Genomic DNA, 20,221 nt, shown 5'->3' with positions numbered 1-20,221 from the left:
TAATTTGGCATCCTGGGTAGCTAGAATTGACAGGAATATGATTTTTAATAATGTCTTTAAAGATCTGATCTTACTTGCAATGAATCCAGTAAAATATACTTTGATAAATGCAAGTCAAGCAAATCGCCCAGCTACTGGCAGGTACAGTGGCGCAGCAGTAGAGTTGCTGCTTTACAGCGCCAGAGACCTGAGTTTGATCCTGACAATGGGTACTGTCTGTACGGAGTTTGTACCGTTACCTGTGTGGATTTTCTCCGGGATCTCAGGTTTCTTCCCACATTCCAAAGATGTACAGGTTTGCTGGGTAATTAGCTTGGTAAAATTGTACATTTTCTTTAGTGTGTAGGATTGCTTTAGTGTGCTGGAATCGCTGGTGGGCTGAAGGGCCTGTTTCCGTGTTTTATCACTAAATTAAACTAAACTACTGTCCACAGAAACAGAATTGTCCTCCTTTACCTGCTGTGGCCCAAAGAAGATTTGTTTTCTACCAGTCTAACAGTTTTTATTTGATAATTTTCATCCCTCTATCATGTGGATATGTGGATAAATGTGAGGTTATCCATTTTGGTGGCAAAAACAGGAAAGCAGACTATTATCTAAATGGTGGCCGACTAGGAAAAGGGGAGATGCAGCTGAGACCTGGGTATCATGGTACACCAGTCATTGAAAATGGGCATGCAGGTGCAGCAGGCAGTGAAGAAAGCGAATGGTATGTTAGCTTTCATAGCAAAAGGATTTGAGTATAGGAGCAGGGAGGTTCTACTGCAGTTGTACAGGGTCTTGGTGAGACCACACCTGGAGTATTGCGTACAGTTTTGGTCTCCAAATCTGAGGAAGGACATTATTGCCATAGAGGGAGTGCAGAGAAGGTTCACCAGACTGATTCCTGGGATGTCAGGACTGTCTTATGAAGAAAGACTGGATAGACTTGGTTTATACTCTCTAGAATTTAGGAGATTGAGAGGGGATCTTATAGAAACTTACAAAATTCTTAAGGGGTTGGACAGGCTAGATGCAGGAAGATTGCTCCCGATGTTGGGGAAGTCCAGGACAAGGGGTCACAGCTTAAGGATGGGGGAAATCCTTTAAAACCGAGATGAGAAGAACTTTTTTCACACAGAGAGTGGTGAATCTCTGGAACTCCCTGCCACAGAGGATAGTCGAGGCCAGTTCATTGGCTATATTTAAGAGGGAGTTAGATGTGGCCCTTGTGGCTAAGGGGATCAGAGGGTATGGAGAGAAGGCAGGTACGGGATACTGAGTTGGATGATCAGCCATGATCATATTGAATGGCGGTGCAGGCTCGAAGGGCCGAATGGCCTACTCCTGCACCTAATTTCTATGTTTCTATGTTTCTAAGCCGGGGTGCAGTAGCATCGTGCTCCAATTCAAGTCATTTAAGTAATCTGAAGAAGCATGTATCAATGGACCATAGAAGCCACATGTTGGCATTAAAAGACCATTGATTCATTTGCATCCCTTCATTTAAGGGAAGGAAACCTGCAGATCCATAGCAATGTGGTTGATTCAGAACAGCACCCAAACTCACTCACACCCACTAAACAAAGTGACTGAAGCATGCAAATGAAAATGGGTAGTAAATGCTCACCTTCCTGTTGTCAGAGTGATTAATTCTTTAAAGAAATTCAACCCAAGCTATGACACTCATTCTGAAAGTTGTGGCCCGTTGCAAATCTTCGTGCTGTCGTTTAACAACCACTGCTTGGTGTCAATTTTTTTTTTTTAAACACGCCATAAAACTGTACACTATTGTTGAAAACCTGAAGTACATGTTTCAGCAGAATTGTCTAGTCATTCAGTTACACAATACTCCTGAGTCATTGTGTTGTTTTCAGCTTTTTTGGGTAGTTATAGCTCCCAGTTTCTTGTAGGCATAAGCTAAAAATATAATGCAAACTATCTTCTAGCTAATTGATAAACTTACTTTGAGATGTTTCATTTTACATTCTCAACCTAACAATTCCCATACTTTTATGTGTACAAGCAGCATTTTACTCATTACATACAATATCAATATGGATACAATTGTGATTCATGTAGAGAACAGAATCACTGTTCTCAGTAAGCCATAGTGGTGAGCATGTGACTTTTTGGTTCAACTGCACTTTTATCATTTTTGCACAATGGGATTTTGACACGTTTACCTGGTCATGGAAATACCACAATGATGCACAAAGGTTACATTTAAAGTTTAAACAAATGTTCCCATTAATTTGCTTGTTTTAGTTTTAATGTTATTTTAAAATGCAGAGACTTTTTATAATGTTCACTATCCCTTTCAGATTCTTGAACACAAACTTATAGTCCCACAGTTTTGTCTACCTTTAAGTTTTCATGATGTTTGTATCATTACACACAATGATTTTCGTGAACTGGAGTATTTCCAATTTGGTATCACTAGAATCCTAATCACCTCCAATATAAATGATTTCCACTACTTGCTCCATGATTACTAAAATATGTTATTTCTAAGTAGTACTAGCAGTGTGTCTCAAACCAGTATTAATACTCCAATAGATTCTTTCATATTCTGATTTATAATACATTTTTGGAAAAACCATAAGCGAACTAGTTAGTCCAAAAATGAGCCATAGTAAAACAGTGCAACAAATGATTGTTCAGCCATCATTTTCTGTGCTTGCATTTCTCCATGCCCAGCTAAATTATCTTTTTTAATGTTCATCTTATTTCATTTTGAAATCTTGTGTTAAAATATCCTTTGCAGAGTTTGTTCTTAAACATAGCGAATCACCAATTTTATTTTTCTCTTTCACATTATTATTTTGGTTTTTATCTTGAATATTTTCTGGTTACTCTCTTGCTATCACTGGATATTGGTTTTTAAGATTTACAGTATTTGAACTCATGATGAGTTTGAATATCCTTCTTATCATCCATAAATCTTTTTTGCCAGTAGGAGAGCTCAGTTTTATAGGTTCTCCACATAACAACAATCTCCACCCTTATTATATTCTAGTAAATTTGTTTAAGGCCTTAACATACTTCATAAAGTACAGAGCCCAGAGGTGGCCATAAGACTTCAGCTATGCTATAACTATCTAAATTAATTAAGGGTATTTTGCTCCAGATTCACATAATCACTTAAATGTACGGTTGAAACTCTACTCTCCAGCCCAACGCTCCAGGCCAGTGGAATACTAGAACATTAGACAATAGGAGCAGAAGTAGGCTGCAAGGTCTCTCAAGCTTGCCCTAGCTGATGCTGTGTGGCTGGTTGCCAGTTCAGTATCGTAATCATTGTAAATAGTGTAAAATGGGTCATCATCGCAAAATAATCTCACTCAGAAGACATGTATGTTTGGACAGGACCAATTCTTTATTGAATTAGATAGATTTTGGTGAGAGATACAGCGTAGAAGCAGGCCCTTCGGTCCACCGAGTCTGCACTACCAGCAATCACCCCGGATGCTAACACTATTCTCCACACTAGGAACAATTTACAATTTTACAGAAGCCAATTAACCTACAAACCAGTTCGTCTTTGGAGTGTGGGAGGAAATCGGAGTACCCGAAGAAAACCCACGCGGTCATGGAGAACGTACATACCCCGCACAGATACTACCTGTAGGCAGGATCGAACCCGGATCTCTGGCATTATGCGGCAGCAACTCTACCGCTGTGCCGCCCTATAAATCCCATGGGGTTTATGAAAACCTTGAAACATGGTAAAACCTAGTACTATAGTATGAATAGGGTTGAGCGAGCAATGGGACAATTGCAGGCAAATTGCAGGCATGTGGCGGCTGGTGTCATCGGTCCGGGCATGTGGTTTGGCCCGGCGGCAGTTGAGCTGGGGTTGCCACTTCTTCTCCGCGCTGGCTGTGATCGACGACACCAGTGGCCCCAGGCCCACAGCCAGCGCGGAGAAGAAGCGCCAACTCCAGCCCAACCCCGCTCCCCGATGGGCCGGAGACTGCCAGCTAAAACCCGCCCCCCCCCTCCGTCGACGGCACGATCTCACTCACCAAAGCATAAAGCAATTAAAACGACAAAATAATCTTAGCTTTTAACAAAGGAACAATAAATACAACTATTTCATAGTTTGAAAGCAATATTTTCTTACCTAGAAGAATGAAAGCTGCAAAAACAGAAGAAATGAAGGTCCACTGCTTCACTGCTTTCCAGGGCTGTTTTTGTATAGTGACCTTTGACGTGGGCATGCGCAGTCGGAATACCGAACTCGCCTTTTAAAGGATGTTCTTTTGGGGGAGATGAGAAAACATTACTTTAGTCAGAGGGTGGTGAATCTGTGGAAACCTTTGCCACAGAAAGCTGTGTAGGCCAAGTCAGTGGATATTTTTAAGGCAGAGATAGATAGATTCTTAATTAATACAGGTGGCAGAGATAATGGAGAGAAGGCAGGAGAATGGGGTTAGGAGGGAGATATAGAACAGTCATGATTGAATGGTGGAGTCGACTTGATGGGCCGAATGGCCTAACTCTGTGACCATAATTCTATAATCACTTATGACCTTATGACCTCTTCTGGCAGTTCATTCCATACATCCATTGAGTTAAAAGGTTTTCCCTTAGGACTCAATCACGCCCCTCTCACCTTAAACCTCAACCTTCTGGTTTCTGATTCCTCCGCCAAGTTAAAAGACTCTGTGCATTCACCCTATCTATTTCACTCATGATTTTACACACTTCTATGATATCACCCATCAGCTCCTGCGCTCCAAGGAATAAAGTCCTAGTGTGCCCAACCTTTCCTTATAGCTCCACCACTCAAGTCATGGCACCTTCCTCATTTATTCGTGCACTCCTTCCAGCTTAATGAAATCCTATGACAGGGTGACTAAAACTGAACACAGTACTTTAGATGTGACATGACATTTGGGTGACATTATCAAACAAATTTGATGTAACAACACACACAGCTGGTGACACTCGGTGGGTCAGGCAGCATCTCTGGAAAACATGGATAGGTGAAGTTGCGTTGGGACCCTTTTTCCTGTCAGTGTTCTTCAACATTTTGTGTCTTTTTTGTAAACCAGCATCAGTAGTTCTTTAAATCTCCTCCGATTTAATGACAATAAGTTTGATTTTTAATTCTTAAATCCTCACACCTTTCTTTACTGAAGTATTATGAGCATGTCAAGAACAGCGATTAGCTGATTTTACACATCGAGGCATATGGCTCGGGTTCTCTGTTGCTCTGGCAACCGTGGTCCATCTCAGGAGTTTATCAATAATAAATGCAGTAGTCCTGTGTGGTTTATAATTCCTGCCTGTTTCTTTCCTGGCCCTTGTTTGTATTGTATGAGTATTCCTGTTTGCTTTATAGTTCATTATTTCATACTTAACCCCACGATTTTACCGCCATTATGATACTGAATCAATGATCTAGCTAGCAGCTTTTCATCAATGCCAAAATGTTATCACCCTAACAATATTTCTCGGGTGACTATTTCAACATGCTTATTGAATGTAAGAAAATAGGAGCAAGCCCAGGCCACCTGACCCTTTAAGCATGCCTTACCATAAGACATGATTGTGGCCTTCACTGTGCCCAGATTCTCTCATCTGTTGGTCCGTTGATGCTTCAAAAAGAATCTGCTTCAACATTAAACACTTCTAATCAGCTAGTCCAGGGGTGGGGAACCTTTTCATGATGGAATGCCACATTAAGTTAGCTGTAATCTAATAAGGCCGCATCCAAGAAACTTCAATTAGATGTACTTCAAAATGTACATTATTTTGTAAAAATCTAACTACTATGTACTAACTTCAAGAAAATGAAAAATAATTGTTAATTCTAAAGTTAATTAACCTTTTAATGACTTTGTTGTGACTGCATTTTGTGGGAAAGCAATTGAATATTTGGTTGCAACATAGAGGTATGCAGTTTCAGCTCATCTCCGAGATGGTTATCCGTCATTTATGATCTTAAGGGCGTCTTGATTTGGGATAGGTAAGAGAATGTAGATTTGCAGCAATGTGGTTGAAAAGCAAGAAAGCATTTTTCGTGCATGTCAAAGTTAACGTACATTCTAGAATCGCATTAGAAGGACATTCTTGCTATTGAGGGAGTGCAGCGTAGGTTTCCCGGGATGGCGGGACTGTCATATGCTGAGAGAATGGAGCGGCTGGGCTTGTACACTCTGGAGTTTAGAAGGATGAGAGGGTATCTCATTGAAACATATAAGATTGTTAAGGGTTTGGACACGCTAGAGGCAGGAAACATGTTCCCGATGTTGGAGGAGTCCAGAACCAGGGGCCACAGTTTAAGAAAAAGGAGTAAGCCATTTAGAACGGAGACGAGGAAACACTTTTTCTCACAAAAAGTGGTGAGTCTGTGGAATTCTCTGCCTCAGAGGGTGGTGGAGGCGGGTTCTCTGGATGTTTACAAGAGAGCTAGATAGGGCTAAAAAATAGCAGAGTCAGGGGATATGGGGAGAAGGCAGGAACGGGGCACTGATTGGGGATGATCAGCCATGATCACATTGAATGGCGGTGCTGGCTTGAAGGGCCGAATGGCCTACTCCTGCACCTATTGTCTATTGAATCTATTTTCTCCATGCCGACCAATTTTTCCTCTCAGAAAAGTTTTCAGCTTGTTGAAAATGTTTCCTCGATCAAACTAAGGCCGCGATTATGCGGGAACTCCTCTCGAGCATGAAGGGGAGTTACAGTAACCACGTGTCGACCATGCTGCGAGTTTGTGGTGAGTGCAAACTCTCCTAAACTTGCAAATTAGGTCGCCATAGTGGTACAGGCCCTTCAGTGAGATATTCAGATTCGATGGTTTCCTATTGCTGTCCTGTCATGTTTCTGACCATTTCAAGAGTTGTGGTATGTTGAAAGACCACTGCCAGAATGCTGTTGGGTAGGACATTCAATTATTTAGTTACAGTGAAGATTAAGTCATTGTTGCTCAAAGTGTTCAGGTATTACTGTCAAGGAAACCTTGGTGAAGTAACTTCACCATTGTGGAGAAAATGCTGAGATAACAAGTGCATATTCAGCATGGATAAATGAATGTCAATCAAATGGCTGCTTTATCCTGCGCATGTGCTTTGTAAGTTATAGCAAATTTGCAGAGTCACTCATACGATCCCCAGACTTTGACCTGCTCCTGTAGCTGTAGCATTAATGTAGCTGCACCAGTTAACTTCCTTGTGTACAGTTAAGGGCCTGTCCCACTTGCATGCAATTGCGTGCGTTTGGTGCGACCAAACAGAAGCTGAGTTCACGCGAAGTTCGCGCTAAGTACGAGCGTGAGGTCATTTGCGTCATGCTTACCTATCAGCTGGACAGGAGGCGGGCCGACTGAATTTGAGCGTCGCACAGTGTCGGGCGGTGATGTAATCACACAACGCCACGCCGGGCGGTGAAGTCATCGCGCAACGCCACGCGCTAGGCGTATGCCGTCAAGACGCTGCATGCGACCGCAATGCGCCTGCGTGCCGACAGGCCGTTGGTGCGCGAAGATTTCGGCCACTGCAAGAATTTCGGAGCCCTGCGCGATGTCGGGACCAGCCCCGCACAACTCCGCGCTGCTAAGTGGGACCGGCCGCGCGCGGCCATACGGTGCACCACAAGTGGGACAGGCCCTTTACTCTCAATGTGTTAATTGTGAAGAAATCAACAATGATGAAAGTAGGAGTGTCTATAGAGTTCAGAGTTTTACATTTTAAACACCTTCTTTCCAGCCTATTCTGTATGTATAATTTGGTAAGTCTGTAATTATTCTGTCACAACTAATTTTATTGGTGTTAAAACATAGGAGGGTGCATTTTTAAACATGCCGTTTCACTTTTCTTAGATGTCCCTGTTTTAAAAAATGTGAGTGAATTATGACTATTGCAAAATGGCTTGCCGTATATTTGGGATTACTGTGGGACGTTAATGCCCTAAAGTGCTCATGCAAGGTAATTCTATCAGTATTGTTCATGGAAAAATATATAAACTTTGCATGGTTATCAAAAATCTGCCTGTACATTTTTACAGGATACACAGACATTAAAACATCCATAGGTAAACAAAAGTGTTGGAGAAACTCAGCGGGTGCGGCAGCATCTATGGAGCGAAGGAAATGGGCAACGTTTCAGGCCGAAACCTTTCTTCAGACTGATGTAGGGTGGGAGGAGGGGAAGAAGAAAGGAAGAAGAGGAGCCAAAGGGCTGAGGGAGAGCTGAGAAGGGCGGACTCCATCCATTTCACCACCAACTTCCATCCGGCACACAAATACACCTGGACCATTTCCGAAACTTCCCTACCATTTCTTGATCTCACTCAGGTGATAGACTTCTGACCGACATCCACTATAAACCCACTGACTCCCATGGCTATCTAGACTGCACTTCTTCCCACCCTGCTTCCTGTAAGGACTCCATCCCCTACTCCCAATTCCTCTGCCTACGCCGCATTTGCTCCCAGGATGAGGTGTTCCACACCAGGGCATCGGAAATGTCCTCATTCTTCAGGGAACGGGGGTTCCCCTCCCCCATTATAGATGAGGCTCTCACCAGGGTTTCTTCAATACCCCGTAACACTGCTCTTTCTCCCCATCCCCCCCACTTGTAACAAGGGCAGAGTCCCCCTAGTCCTCACCTTCCACCCTACCAGCCGTCACATACAACAAATAGTCTTCCGTCATTTTCGCCGTCTCCTACGTGACCCCACCAGTCGCCACATCTTCCCATCTGCTTTCCGCAAAGATCGCTCCCTCCGTAAAACCCTGGTCAATTCTTCCCTTCCCACCCATACCACTCCCTCCCCAGGGACTTTCCCTTGCAACCGCAAAAAAATGCTACACGTGTCGCTTTACCTCCCCCCTCGACTCCATTCAAGGACCCAAACAGTCGTTCCAGGTGCAAGAGAGGTTCACCTGCACCTCCTCCAACCTCATCTATTGCATCCGCTGCTCTAGAAGTCAGCTGATCTACATCGGTGAGACCAAACGTAGGCTTGGCGATCGTTTCGCCGAACACCTCCACTCGGTCCGCAATAACCTACCTGATCTCCCGGTGGTTCAGCACTTCATCTCCCCCTCCCATTCCGAATCCAACCTTTCTGTCCTGGGCCTCCTCCATGGCCGAAGTGAGCACCACCGGAAATTGGAGGAGCAGCAATTCATATTTCGCTTGGGCAGTTTATACCCCAGCGGCATGAACATTGACTTCTCCAATTTCCGGTAGCCCTTATTGTCTCCTCCCCTTGTCAGCTCTCCCTCAGCCCTCTGGCTCCTCCTCTTCCTTTCTTCTTCTCCCCCCCTCACATCAGTCTGAAGACTGATTTACTTCGCTCCATAGATGCTGCCGCACCCGCTCAGTTTCTCCAGCACTTTTGTCCACCTTCGATTTTCCAGCATCTGCAGTTCCTTCTTAAACATTAAAACATCCATTCTTTGTTTATAATGTAAGGTTGGAATTTGCCATCAAGTTGTACAGGAACAACGTGATACCTTGAGCAGCCATGGTGAAAACAGGGAAATGTTCTCAATCTATCTGTTCAGGACCAAGTATTCAATTATTGGAAAATTAAATCTAGATTGGACTTATCTAGGCTGGCTATAGAGAATTCTTATGTTGCATCTGATTATTTTTTTTTTAATTCTGGGAATACAAAGATGGTGAAGTTGGAGGAAAGTATGTTTTATATTTTGGGACTTGTACTTGTTATATTTCATTTTCAAACTGGATCACAAATAGATTTTCAGTTAATAAAATCTCACATGATTGTTTCAGAGGTTAATTTGGAATCCAGAGACTTGTTTATGAATATAGTGGTTTAGTGTTTGAATGGAGTACGGTAAAATTAACTAAAGGAAATAGGCATCTAATTAAAAAGCATTGGCTTGTAATTATGTGGAGAAGAACCATATTTCAAATAAGGGTGGAAGAGGAGGTTTGCCAACATTTTATTTTTTTTAGTAATGCTTATTTAGCTACTTTTAATAAAAAAGGTACATTCTCTAAGTACGAGCATAATTGGTAAGCCTTGTTTTAATGTTCTTTTGTGCGTGGCGAATGACTACTTTGAATTGCATTCCCTGAAAGCTTGGGAGTAAATGTCAGTGTTTTGGCCCTGTGATGTTGAAGGAATTTGCATATATTTCCACAGTTTTACAGCACAAGCCTTTACGCCTGCCATTTTCATGCTGATCATTCAAATCACCTAAATTAATCCCATTTCCTGTCATTTGGTCTACAAGCCTTTTATGCTTTGACACTTGAAATACTTGTGTAGATGCTTAAATGTTGTAAGAGTCTTTGTCACTGCCAGCCCTTTAGCATTGCATTTCTAAATTTCAACCTCACTCTAGGATCTTCCTTGGATACCCTCTAACCTTTGCATCATCCCTTACCTTAAACTGTTGTTTTCTAGTTTTATAAATCTTTTTGTTTTGGAGGAAATATTCTCACCATCTCCCCTCTCAATGCCCCTCAAAATTTGGTATACCTCAATCGGGTCTCCCCTTCGCTCCTTCGCCCCAACCTATCCAACCTCTCATAACTGAAATGCTTTATCTGCAGCCTTTCCAGTGTAATCATATAATTCCATGAGTGTGCAACCAGATCTTAGAGCAAAACTCCAGCTGTAGCAACCAAAGTTTTATAAAGTTGTACTTAGCCTCTCTGCTTCTATATTTGTTGCTCTGATTAATGAAGGCAAGTATCCTGTGTACCACGTTCACTGGGTTGTATACTTGTGCTCCCACCTTTGGCGATGATTGGGCTTGTGCATCAGAGCCCATCTGTTCCTCAATCCATTCTTGGGCCCTGCCATTCTTTGTCAGGATGCTCTACCATTCAAATGGAAAGTGAAATCTGATAATGTTCCTTTACAGCAATTGTGATGTTTACCACCAAGAAGAACTAGTGCAGGTTCGGAAGGTGGTTTAAAAAAAACGAGTTGCTGCAGTGCATCAACGTCACAACAGTGATGTGTGATAATGTTAATGCCCCTGTCCCACTTAGGAAACCTGAATGGAAACCTCTGGAGACTTTGCGCCCCACCCAAGGTTTCCGTGCGGTTCCCGGAGGTTCTTGTCAGTCTCCCTACCTGCTTCTACTACCTGCAACCTCCGGCAACCACCTGCAACCTCCGGGAACCGCACAGAAACCTTGGGTAGGGCGCAAAGTCTCCAGAGGTTTCCGTTCAGGTTTCCTAAGTGGGACAGGGGCATAAGTGGTTGATTGAGTGTCTGTTGAGTTGACTATTGAGTCCTAGAGGTTTATGGAATGTTTTTGGAGCTGCATTCATCCAAGCAAGTGGAGGGTATGTTGCCACAAGCCTGCACTGGGGACAGCCAACAGAGGTGTCTTTTGTCCTGAGTATTACTAAACATGATCATGTAGTCACAGTATTTGAGTGACAGATGTATTAAGTTTCTAGCTAGCGGTGAGGCCAAATAAATCGATGAGAGGTTAGACAATGTTAAGAATTCAATAAATATCAATGGAAGGTTGTTACACTGTCTCCTTAGTGATTATCATTTCCTGGCATTTAGCATTATAGCGGGGAAGCCAGTGTAGACTTTGAAATTTGATTTATTATTCATGTCAGGATTTGGGAACAGTGATTAACGAGGGATACTGAGGCTCTGATCAGGGAAATGAAGGTGCCATATATCAGTTATAGGTAGCTGAGAGCAAGCAAATTCCTCAGAGTACAAGCGTACTAAATGTACACATAAGAAGAAAGCCAGAAGGGAAAAATGGGGGCATGAGATAATCCTTGACGAATAGGGCTTGACGTGGGACAGGGCTTTTACTCATTTAGCATGGCAGTAGTACTATACAACACGGGTCATTTTCAGTATGAAAATAATATTAAGTTATTGGCTGATGCAACACTAACGAAGGACAGTTTCTACCGCTGGCTTTATTATTAAGAACGTCCAGGTCTATTTCTCCAATGACTGAGGCAGCACCTGCTATTGTGGTGCAAGTCCCTGAGATGTTGGCAAGGTGAATTTTACATGATTAATCAGGTGTGATTTTGCTATCTTGCCTTTTGGCTAGATGGTCTTTTGATTTTATATTTATTGTATGTAGCAGCAGTTTGATGTATGTGGCTTGTCAGATTGTTTCAGAGAAGAAATAAGAATTAACCATGTGGGTCTGAAGTCATTTCTAAACTACAGCTAGTGGACAGCAGGTTTTCTTCCTCAAAGAATGTTAATCAATCAGATAGATTTTTACATCCATCTGGTAGCTTTATGAACACATCTTAATGATGCTATTATTTGTTTAATGAGTTGGTTTTGAACACCTTTTTTTGTGGGATTGAAGCTGGTAAGACTAACTGACTTTGAAACTTGCACAGTTTAAACCCTCTCCTGTTTAATTGCAACAAACAAAATTATAGTTGGCTTGGTAACTTGTTATTTTCAGGAGAATCTTAAAACTAATCAAGTGAGTTTAATTAATTGAAATTACTTGTAACATTGGAGATTTCACTTCTGCCCTGATGAACTCGGCATTTGCTATTTAATTGTTCATTGTTTTTTTGTTGTCACATGTGAAGTGATACAATAAAATGCTTGTTCTGCTTGCTATCCCTCAAATCATACCATGCATAATGAATTTTTATAAAAGCAGTTTCTGGGGCAATTCGACGGGTCAGGCAGCATCTCTGGCGATCATGCATGCATTAGAAAGATAGGGGATGATTAGGGATAGCTAACATGGCTTTGAATGTGGGACATAGTGTTTCATGAATTTCATTTGATTTTTTTGAAGTAGTAACCCAGAAATTTTACTAGGTCAAACATTGTTTGTGTGGTTTTCACAAGTTATAGGGGTAAGAATTAGGCCATTTGACCCATCCATTCCACTCCGCCATTCAATCATGACCGATCTCTGCCTCCTAATCCCATTTTTACTACCTTCTCCCCATAACCCTTGACACCTATTCTAATGAAGAATTTGTCTATCTCTGCCTTAAAATGAGGTTGATTCAAAAACAGACCGTGTCAGAATTAGATAAATGATAAAATTAGTTTAAAGGCACACACCAAGGTTTTTTTATGGAACATAATGCAGGGTGAGGGGGAGGTAATGAAAAAAAGTAGACTTAGCAGGACTGCAAGGGCTGTGATACAGTTGCACATGGTACGCTCCTCTGGAAGGTTAGAACGTATGGGATCCAGGGAGTTGTGGTTAACTGAATTCAGTTGGCTTCATCGTTGAAAGCAGTGGGTGTAACTGGAGATTGTTTTTCTGACCGGAAGCCTGCAATTTGTGATGTGCCTCGGGGATTGGTGCTGGATTTACTGCTGTTTGTTATTGTCTATACCAATTATTTGGATGATAATCTATAAGGCCGGTTTGTTTAGATGGGGCATCCTGGTCGATGTGAACATGTTGGCCCACAGGGCCTGTTTCCGTGTTGTATGACTACTCTGTGACTCTGTCACACGTCAAACTGGTTTACTTTTCCATAGTTATTTTCCTAATGTGAAGGGATAATGGAATGCAGTACAGAGGGTATGTTTAAATTTCCTTTTTGGATTCTTTAGATGTTTGAACTTCAGAATTTGGGCTGTACATTCCCACACATGAGGTGTTCAGCTGTGTATTTGCTTGTGCCCAATAGTATTTATTCTGATTTACAGTATTTGCACTGTTTGTTTGAATTATCAATTGTTAGTTAATTATAAATGCTGTTAGACCAAAGGTGGTGAAATATATTCAATCTGTAAATCTAAGAATGTAATTTATTTGCTTGGCAAATTCTAGTAGTTTACTGCGAGTAGAGTTAATTGTCGAGTCTGTGCTATATCAGGCAGGAAGTGGAAAAAAACATTCAATTGTTCACATAGTCCATTTATGGACGCTGCTTTTGAAGCAAAGCTGAAAACTGCAAAAAGGTGAAAACATGGTTTGTTCAATTCCTTATCGTATGAACGAAGGAAAGCAAATTTCCCATTTATTTCCATTAGAGATGCATTCTGCTATGTGGATTAAATTCAGCAGTTTATTAACAACATTATTGTAATTCCTTTGTATTCTCCAAGTTACTGTTGCTTGGCTAAATATTGCTGTTTACAAAACGGGCAAGATGCGGTCAATGAACTAAATTAATTTTCCAATGTTTTGCATTTTCTTACTAAAATAGATTGCATGTTTAAGTAAACAGCCATTGCTTATACCATAACTACTTTATCCTTGTAAATACTGCAGTCTTTTATATTCATCTCTTTTGACCTTAACTTGTTTTCCTGATCTCCATCCTGTTTAAAAATATCCCGACTGGGTAATAATACTGTATTTTATTACCAATAAATCTAAAACTGCTGTCAAGGCATAGTAGCACAGTGATACTGTTGCAGGACTCCTTTCCTAGTGTCATGAAAAAATAATCTATAGATGTTCAAACCTCAGTGGCATTTGGGGAATTCAAATTCAAGTAATTATACTGAAAATAAATCTGAGACTGTGCCAGCATTAGTAGTGATGACCATGAAATTGTTAACTTGTCCTTAAAACAAACATCTGCTTCAAACAGCATCCTTCAAGAAGGAAATATACCATCCTAATTTAGCCTATTGGTAACTCTAGACCTGCAGCAGAAGGATTGATTTTTAATTGACCATCTGCACTTCAGGTTCAAAGATTTGAAGTTGAGAACTTGTTCAAGTTGTAATGAATAATTGTGCAACTAAAGCATTCATATTTTAACAAATATTACTTCCTGTGTTAGTAGGTTAATACATCGCAAGTGAGCTGAAATTTTATATTCTTGATTTTGCTAAACTGTATTTGTAAATGATAGACCGTGTGGGGTCAAAGATAAAAGGTAAGGGGTATTTGTCACGTACTGAGGTACTGTGAAATTCATTTTTATATACAGTTTAGTACAAATATCACTAAACGTAAGCACGGATCCATTCTCGATAAGCATTTGAGATACAGTACACGTGTATAGCAGTAGTACACTGAGACAGTATACAGAGTCGCCAGTATGGTGCCATTTTCAAGTCCTAATTGTTGTACAGGGTTTGTTACCTGACCATGAAGGCCCGTTATCCTGGCGGGGTTGAAGGGTTAGCCTGGTCAAGAGTACCTGTGACCCGCTGTAGGCAACGTCCTGTCCACTCACTCGGCTTCTTGGGTCCAGCTAAGCCCCAGGCAGTTGCAGGGCCCACTCCGCCGTTGAGGCAGTGCACTCCCTCCCACAGTCGGTCTGTTTACAAGCCCTCCGCCAATTCCTTCCACTCTAGACTGGCGAGCAGGGCCTTTCTGGGTGGGTTCCCAGTCCTCAACGGAATCAAGGGATATGGGGAGAAAGCAGGAACGGGGTACTGATTTTGGATGATCAGCCATGATCATATTTTATGGCTGTGCTGGCTCAAAGGTGAAGTAGGCTCAAGAGTCTTCATAAACTACTATTGAGCCCATTTATTGTTTTCTTAAAATATCAAGCCAAGAATGTTTAATTATCATATGTACCAAAACGAGAACAATGAAATTCCTTCTTGCAGCAGTACAGCAGGTTTGTAAACGCAGTACCTGAAAGATAATATAAACATACAAAATAAAGTTCACAAATAAATGTTTAAAAAGCTCTAATATCAATGTGAAAGAAAAGCCCAGTCCCTAATGCAACCAGATTGTGGTTCGAAGTTGATTTGGTGTTTGTAGGGTAGTTGGGAAGAAGCTTTTCCTGAACATGCAAATTAACGATTCCTATGCCTTCCCGATGGCAGGAGTGAAATGAAAGCAATGCCAGGATGGGTGTGGGTTCTTGATGATACTGGCAGCCTATTTGAGGTAGTGTCTCCTGTAGATCCCTTGGATTGTGAGCAGTTCAGTAGCCATGATGGACCAGGCACTGTCCACACTTTTTGTAAATTTGATTCAGGCCATTCGGGTTGCTTAGCCAGGTCGTGATGCAAGCACTGCACATGCTCTCTACCATAGAAGTTCAAGAGTATTTGTCGACATACGGAATCTACAGAACTAGAGGCATTGCTGGGTCTAGAACAGATCTTCAGAGATATGCGCACCCAAGAACTTGACTTTCTCTCCACCACTGACTTGTTAAAGATGACAGGTTTGTAGATCCTTGGCTTACCTAAGTCAACAATCAGCCCCTTGGAATGACTGAAGAGTCTGAAAAAGGGTCTCGACCTGAAACATCACTTATTCCTTTCTACGGAGACGCTGCCTGACCCACTGAGTTACTCCAGCATTTTTATCTATCTTTGGTGTAAACATGCATCTGCATTTCCTTACTACGCAATGAGCTCCTTGGTTTTGCTGACGTTAAGAGTAGGGTTGTTGTTCTGGCATCCTTCAGTCAGACTATTAATCTCACACCGATACTCTGACTCGTCATTAACCGTAATTCTGTTGTTGGTGAATTTAAATATGGAGTTGGAACTGTGCTGAGTTACGCTGTTATGGATATAGAGAGGAGAGCAAGGGACTGAGTGCACAGCCTTGAGGTGTGTACCCCTGTGCAATGGTTATCGAGGAGGAAGTGTTGCTAATTCGTACCGATTGAGTTCTGTTGAAAATATTCTCAGAAATTCATTTCACTTTTATGACGATTTTTGAGAAGCTTCTCTAGCTGCACAGTTCTAGAATCTAGGCATTCTGCCTACTGACATTAGATTACCTACTCCTGCCCTTTCATTGATGCCATACTTCCAGCCAATATGCACATACTCTGGCTGTCTGCCTGCTTCTTTGTCTGTCTCTTTGCCTCTCTTTTTCACCTTCCAAGGACTCCTGCGATAGTATTAATTAATTTTCTGCTCAGTGTTCTTTAATCATGTCAAACTGGGTTTTGTGCGATTAAAATGCCTGGCGTGCAATTTGGGTGTCAAGAATATGTTGCTGTCATAAATGTAGTTATTTATTGCTATCATGTCTCACATTTATTTTGGCACTGACAACAAATGGTCTTTGTACTAATATTTCTTGATTTATAGGAATATGCTCTGGTTTTAGCACCTACTGAGCTGATTTTTTTATTCGTTTTATTTTACTTCGTAACTGGTGTTCAAAATATCAATTAAAATTACTCGTATCTTATTTTGTCTATTTTCATTTTGAGAAGCAAGGCTTCTCCAGTAGATAAAGTTACTAATGTACAAACTATTCTGACAATTCAGCCAATTCTGAGATCCCATTGCTTACATCAATATTTAGAAATGATACTAAAAACTTTGAATCAATTACTACGAGTATTCATTTCTTTTTCTGGCTTTTGAGGTACTCTGGAATACAGTTTAGTTTTTAAATTTGGTGCTCATCACTTTTGAGACAAACTTATTTCATTTTACTGCTGATGATGGCATCACTGTGGCGATGTTCAATTTTTCAATGGAAATGAAAACACATAACCTGGACTTTAAAAATAAAACTTTCTGCTTCAGGCACAGCTATCATGTTTTTGCTATTTTATGTTTTATTTTGCATGGCCATTCAGGCAGTCTATGAACATTATAGATGCCACACTGGTCATCTCTACACGGTTGAAGTCATCATTCAAAGACATAGTCTAGTATTTAAGTTTTGTGTTGTCCTGCTTTTTCTGAAACCTACGCTATCAAATTTCTATCTTTAGAATAGAATAGAATAGTTTCTTTATTGTCATTGTAACATGAACCATGTACAACGAAATTGTAAAATGTCAGCCAGTCAGTGCACCATTCAAACATTTCTAAAAGCTAACGATACATACAAGGTAAAATATTTTAAAAAAGATAAACAACTAAAATAAATATCATAAAAATAGCACGCATAAACACCCAGCCCTACATCCTTCTGTCGATTTCACAGTCTCTTAGTATGTATCGCCCCTGCGTTCCTTGGCGGCTACATTTAGTGCCTTTATAGCAGTGGGGTAAAAACTGTTTTTAAGTCTGTTTGTCCTTGTCCTTGTAGATCTGTACCGTCTGCCTGACGGTAACAGTTCAAACAGGGAGTGTCCGGGGTGGGAAATGTCCTTTATAATACTCTGGGATTTTTTGATGCAGCGGGAACTGTGTAAGTCCTCCAAGGTAAGGAGAGGGCAGCCGACAATCCTCTGGGCGTTGTCAATGGCCCTCTGGAGCGCTTTCCTCTGAGCCGCTGTGCAGCTGGTGTACCATACGCATACACAGTATGTTAGGATGCTCTCAATGGAGCACCGATAAAAGGACAGCAGCAGTCTCTGAGTGATGTTATTCTTCCTGAGCACCCTCAGGAAGTGCAGTCTCTGCTGGACCTTTTTCAGCAGCGCAGAGGTGTTCACGGTCCACGTCAGGTCCTCCTCAATATGGATTCCCAGGAAGCGGAAATCCGCCACCCTCTCCACACAGTCCCCTCTGATAATTAATGGTACCATGTCCGTTTTATTCTTTCTGAAGTCTATTATTATTTCCTTTGTCTTTAAGGTGTTGAGGAGCAGGTTATTTTCTCCACACCACACTGTCAGCTGCTCCACCTCATCCCGGTAGGCGTACTCGTCCCCCCCGGAGATGAGTCCCACCACCGTAGTGTCATCCGCAAATTTGACAATGGTGTTGCTGTAGTGGGCGGGGGTGCAGTCATGTGTGTAGATGGTGTAGAGCAGGGGGCTGAGCACGCAGCCCTGTGGAGATCCGGTACTGAGGCTGAGGGCCGTGGATGTGTGATGGCCCACTCTGACTCTCTGGCTGCGACCCGACAGGAAGCTATTTATCCACATGCAGGTGGAGTGTGGAAGTCCCAAGTCCCCCAGTTTGTCCACCAGTTTGTGGGGAAGGATGGTATTAAAGGCAGAGCTGTAGTCCACAAAGAGCATCCGCACGTAGCTCCCCCGCTGCTCCAGGTGGGACAGTGCAGCATGGAGAGCTGTGGCTACAGCGTTCTCTGTAGATCTATTCGCTCTGTACGCAAACTGGTGGGGGTCAAAGCTTCAGGGCAGGAGTGATGTGATGTGACCCCGGACCAGTTTTTCAAGGGGACTATGGTTGCGGACTTCAGACAGGGTGGAACAGTGGACTGGGCCAGAGACTGCTTGAAAATCCTCGTACAGACTCCAGCCAGCTGGTCAGCGCAGTCCTTCAGCACGCGTCCAGAGACGCCGTCGGGTCCAGTAGCCTTCCTTGGATTTATGGCCCGCAGCGTGCGCCTCACCTCATGCTCCTCTATCTTGAGGGTTAGGCTGCTGTGGACCATGTGGTGTGATGTGGCTGTCTCGGGTGGCTCCACTTCAAAGCGAGCAAAGAAGAGGTTCAGCTCCTCTGCCAACGAGGCGTCACCTTCAGCAGCTCCAAGGTTGGTCTTGTAGTTGGTGAGATACTGGATCCCCTGCCACACCTGCCTGCTGTTGTTACTGTCCAGGTGGTCCTCTATCTTTAGATTTATTTTGGAATTTCATTAATGCATAAGCATCTCATTCACAGATGCAGTGCTTCATATTTTATATTTAAACACATCACAAGAGAAAATATATCAGGGGATCTGGAAAGGGAGTGAAAAATATGACGTTGAGGTTCAAGATCAGCCATGATAGTGTTGAATGCAGGTTATACTCATGGCCCATTCCCATTCTTATTTTCTATGAATCTGTGCCAAAAGAGAAAGGGAATCCTTTTCACACCAGTTCCGTTATCCTACTTTATCATCCACTCCAAACACATTAAGTACAATTTTACAGAGGCCAATTAACCTACAAACCTGCATGGCTTTGGGACGTGAGAGAGCCCACTCAGCCACAGGAAGAACATACAAACCACATAGACAGCACCCAAGGTCAGGATCGAACCCAGGTCTCTGGCACTGCAAGGCAGCAGCTCTCCAGCTGTGCCACTGTTCCATAAAGGAGTTGTGTTGGGCAAGTTTTTTTACAGAGTGATTGGTGCCTGGAATGCACTGTCAAAGGTGGCGATGGAGGCAGATATAATAGTGGCATTTAAGAGGCTTTTGGATAGGCACCTCGTTACATGGGGAAAGAAGGGATATGGATCACATTGCAGGCAGAAGAGAATAGTTTAACTTGGCATCGTGTTCGGCATAGACACGTATGCTGAAGGGCCTGTTCTTGTGCTGTCTTGTTCTTGTGTTCTTGTTCTGTCTGTGCAGTTTGTAATTTTGCTGCTAAAGTAGATTGCTGCTAAAGTAGATTCTGCTATTGGAAGGTTACAAGGGCAAGCATTCCATCAATTCCTTAAGTTTATAATTCTTAAGTGAGCTCACGTTAAAGAATGCAGCCATTCCTCGGCTACCTAAAAATATATTCTGCCAAAATT

At 42.2% G+C, this 20,221-nt stretch overlaps 1 protein-coding gene across 5 annotated transcripts in view; it reads left to right on the top strand.

Moving 5' to 3' along the window:
* The window catches only part of ankrd12 (ankyrin repeat domain 12), a 194,479-nt gene that overhangs the window by 35,708 nt on the left and 138,550 nt on the right, over nt 1-20,221 (top strand). Inside the window, exon 1 of one of the 5 annotated variants that reach the window (XM_033019835.1) lies at nt 7,811-7,916. The exons of the other annotated variants lie outside the window; for them this stretch is intronic. The gene's annotated coding sequence lies outside the window, so the exon portion shown is untranslated. Of the gene's footprint in view, nt 1-7,810; nt 7,917-20,221 lie in introns of those variants that run through there. 5 annotated transcript variants of the gene reach the window in all.

This window comes from Amblyraja radiata, chromosome 4 (assembly GCF_010909765.2).
Source record: "Amblyraja radiata isolate CabotCenter1 chromosome 4, sAmbRad1.1.pri, whole genome shotgun sequence".
In the NCBI taxonomy this organism is placed as follows: domain Eukaryota; kingdom Metazoa; phylum Chordata; class Chondrichthyes; order Rajiformes; family Rajidae; genus Amblyraja; species Amblyraja radiata.
This window is presented reverse-complemented; position numbering and strand designations above follow the sequence as displayed.